The following is a 4,315-nucleotide window of genomic DNA, read 5'->3' as shown; positions in this document are numbered from 1 at the left end:
TACCCTCCCTGTGAAAAGTGTCGATGACTGTATTCTGGACATCTGTCCAATCAGCAGTCTTCCCCATGATTGAGTGAGAGGCCGTTTAAAGGCTCAGGAAACCTTTGCAGGTGTTTTGAGTTGATTGGCTGATTAAGATGTGACACCACGAGTTTCCAATAACAAACTTTATAACAGTTTTCTAACTTTCTGAGACACATCATTTTGGGTTTTCATTATCTGTTAGCCACAATCATGAAAATTACAAGAAACAAATATGGAATATATCATTCTATGTGTAATGAAGCTTCATTTTCTGAGTTGACTAGCAAAATATATAGCACTTTTACACAATATTATTATTTTTTTTAGCTGTATCTGTGAGTGTTTAGGAGGGTTGGACAGAAAATACTTTTCTGAGATGCATTAAAAAACTGTTGAAATTTGGTTGTCATGGAAACCTGGTGACCCCCAAGAAGCTTGGTTCTCCAACAGGAAGCTGTGGAGACAAATTATGGCGAGCGGCTATTTTCTTACTGGAGTTCCCTGATTCATGGAGATTAGTCAGTCTTTTTTAACCCTTTGCTCTCATGTCTTTCCCATTTTGAAGAGTGACAAAAAAGGGCCGCTGTATCGAGCCATAATTAAGGTACATTTTTGGTTTATTGTTTCACATGATTTGAAATAGCTTTCATATATTTGATTTTACTGACATCAAAGAAACCCCAACCATTAGTGTATCAAAAGAGCAGAGCATCTCTTGATTAACAACCTGCATTGGATAATTACTGCTAAGAATTAATCATAAATTAATGTTTGCTGTCAGTGAACTGAAAGCAAAGCTTTTAATTGATCTTTGAAAAACTAAACGTAACACAGAGAAAGTAAAAAAAAAAAATCTAATACAGAAGAAGTAGAAGAAATTCATGATTTTTATCCGAAACATTTGAAACAACAGGACGACCATTGAGAGTTTTGGTTACAGCCAGGATATGCTCCAAATTTGTTTCTGCACTATGCTGTTGCTCACATGCTGAACAAACAAAAGGGCAGCATCCATTTTCTCCTCCCAATTTCAGCATACAAACACAAACATTGCTTACTGGTCCGAACAAACAGGTCCAAAACTTTGCCGAGACCTCCTCAGCCAACCTGTTTGCTGAACGAACAAAGGAGGGAAATGATTTTTATAGAAAGCAGATTAATATTTGACACTTTTTCTGAAGCTTCTATATGAAGATAGAACTGTTTAACAGGCTGTCATTTATAGAACCTTTCCAAAGTTTTCATAGGCCTTCCACCTTTTTCCACAATTTGACACAATTTACCCGCAGACCTCAGAGTATTTTATCAGGCTTTTAACAATTTAAGAGCGTAACATACGGCGTTAATATACAATTATCCACATAAACTGACAAGAAGCCAGGTAAGGAGGACATTAATCTGAAAAGCAGCCAAGAGGCTCATCTTTACTCTGGAGGAGGTTACAGAGACACATAGCTTCAGGTGGGGGACAACATGATGACAGAATAAGAACAATCTGGGCTTTAAGGACGAATAAGAAAGCCAGGAGAAGTCCTGTTTTCCACAACCAATCTAGAGACATGGCAAACATGTGGAAGAAAGTGATCTGGTGAGATGAACTTCTTATAATGCGGTGTGTTGGTAAACTAATACCGCACTTCAGCCAGAGCACAACATCCCCATGGTGAAACATGGTGAGGGGGGCAGCATCATGGTATGAGGAGGCCAGCCAGAGTTGATGCAAAGATGGATAGTCCTAAATATCTAAATATAGAACTAAACACTGGGCAATGATGGAAGAAAAATGGTTATAAAGAACCAGAGACTGGAGCAGAGGTTCCTTTGAGAACAACAACCGTGGAGAATGTGCTTTTTATCAAAGCATTTTCATGTTATAGCTTTTAGGTTATTAGCAAAAAACAAAGAAAAGAGATATGACAGCATGCATCATTATCTTCCTGTTTCACAATCAAGCACTGCATGATGGTGGCATGTCACATAAAATCCCAATAATAGACACAGAAGTTTGATGTGTTGATGTGATAAAACGTGAGAAAAACTTTACGGGTTCTAAATAAATCCAAGCCATTGTAGGAGCAGATCGTTTCCTGACCTGGTACATAGTTTTCTCAGTGACAATGTTTTGATTGGTTTTCAGCTCGTCGTAGCATGTGCCATTGTGTAACGGTGTTACAATCACCTGTTGAAATAACATTTGAGCATTATCACCAGTCTGTGTTGGGGTTTCACTCACGCCTTAAAGCACGTTTCACTGGAAGCTTCTCGTATTCACAACAGCTCTTAAGGCACCAGAGGCCGGGTAGGGCAACCAGAGGAGCACAAAAAGCAAGAAAGAAGCCAACAACGCGTTCAGTCGTTGTGAGAAAGTAATAGAAAGGAGGTTAAGATTCGCTCATTCACTCTCTGTCTGCTTACGGTTGAACTTCCTGCGGGACACACGAGGCCTCCAGGGCCGCCTTCGCATCCAGTTCAGACGTCGAGAAAGCTCCATTTTGTCGAGCCGGTGCCAGCGTGTAATATCCAGTCACCCCATCAAAGAACAGCAAACCTTTCCTTCTTCCCATCCCCAGAACAGATATTTCCTCCAGAGAATCGCCAGTGCCAGGCACCACCTCAGCAACCAGGTAAAAAAAGAGCCTTTCCCCCTCCCCAGCTGCTGTCTGACTTCCACTCAGAAAGGATGCGGCAGGCACGGCAGCGGCTACATTTCCCTTCCACCGCCCCAATCTTTTATGCATGAGGCAGTGGAACCCAACTCCCTCGGTTCTGGGGAGGAACGGAGTCAGGCCTCTGGCCGGGAACACGGCTCCTATCCACAGGCAGCGTCTGAGGTGCACAGCCGGGAGAAATGTGATGCCTCAGAGCTGAGCCTCCCTGGAGGGCAGCTGGTTGTACGGCGAGGCTCGGCCGGTTACCTGAGGAGGCGGGAAGGTAGACAGGTGGACAAAGACATCTTTCATCGGTAGAAACTTCACTGTTCCTCTCAAAAGTAGAACAAAAACCACTAAATATGAGTTCTGAAGTAGTCCTCCCCTCGTGTAAATTCTGTTTAGCGTTTTTCTAAGATCCCTTTGTAAATAGTTTTAAGAATGTGTCTGAATCATAAGCTTCTTAGTAAACATACATTGTGCGCAAATACTTGAACATCAGCTGCATAGTTTCCAACCTCAAGCTGTGAATGCTGATATGATTTAAGCTTATATGAAGATATGCATAAGGCCAAAAGGGACCCAAAAAAGTGATTTAGTGGGGACATATGCAAAATCCACATTTTTAGCCCTTAAATACATTTTACTGTGTACTTAGGAAGTTTCTGGGAATGCAGAAAAGCTTAATGTAGTCTGTCCAGGTGCTGCGCTAATATCTTTATATTCTGTTTGGTCACATTTTTTCAAGCCGCTCAACGTTACGTTTTTTTATTTTATTTTATTTTTTTACAATTTTGTCACAGTATTCGCTGAGGAGCTGCTGAACAAGGTCAGAGTTTCGGTTTACCAGTCTCCCAAATCTGCCAGTTTTATTTGCCCGCTGTGTGTCTGAGTTTTGAAACCCTGATTTAAACCCTATTCACTCTGATGCCCCCTTCCCTTGATCCACAATTAAGGGCAAATTTATTGTTCTTAGTCAGAAGAAGCTTTGCCACCACATTTTTCTCTAGAGTATTTAAAATCAGATTTATCAAATGAGCAAAACATTGCTTTTAAACATTTACAGAAGCAGGTTTTCATTTATTGGAATATTCAGAAGATAACAATGTGCTAAACCAGGGAACTACACCCCGCAACTCTAGACTTCCTTATTGACTTTGGCAAAAAAATGATAAAGAACCAACTACCGTTTTTAAAATATAGCTACAAATGAGTTACCTTTTCACAAAATAACTACACTGAATTTCTATTACAAAACTACATTAAAAGTACTAGTAACATTTGTTCACATCCATTTTTCCCTGTCATTAAGTTCAAAACAAAATGTTATAAATGACATCCAATAAAATAATATTTTTTTCTCCCTTTATTTTATAAGCTGAAAGAAAACATAAAATGTTGGTTCTATAAAATGACATTTCCTATAGTGTAGATAGATAGATAGATAAAAGTTACCCTTTTATTCTTGCAAAACGTCATGTAACATTTGTAGCTCTAAATAAAGTTCATTTAGCCAGACTGAGGCCAAAAATGGCTCTTTGGATGATAAAGGTTGCAGAAGTTGTGTGAGGTTATTAAGAAACACTGACCTCTAGTGGTGAAAAGTATAACATCTGAGAAATAACACTCCAGGCCAGGCAGGG

Source organism: Fundulus heteroclitus, chromosome 13 (assembly GCF_011125445.2).
Source record: "Fundulus heteroclitus isolate FHET01 chromosome 13, MU-UCD_Fhet_4.1, whole genome shotgun sequence".
Taxonomy (NCBI): Eukaryota; Metazoa; Chordata; class Actinopteri; order Cyprinodontiformes; family Fundulidae; genus Fundulus; species Fundulus heteroclitus.
The sequence above is the reverse complement of the archived record's forward strand: the minus strand, read 5'-3'. Positions refer to the sequence as shown.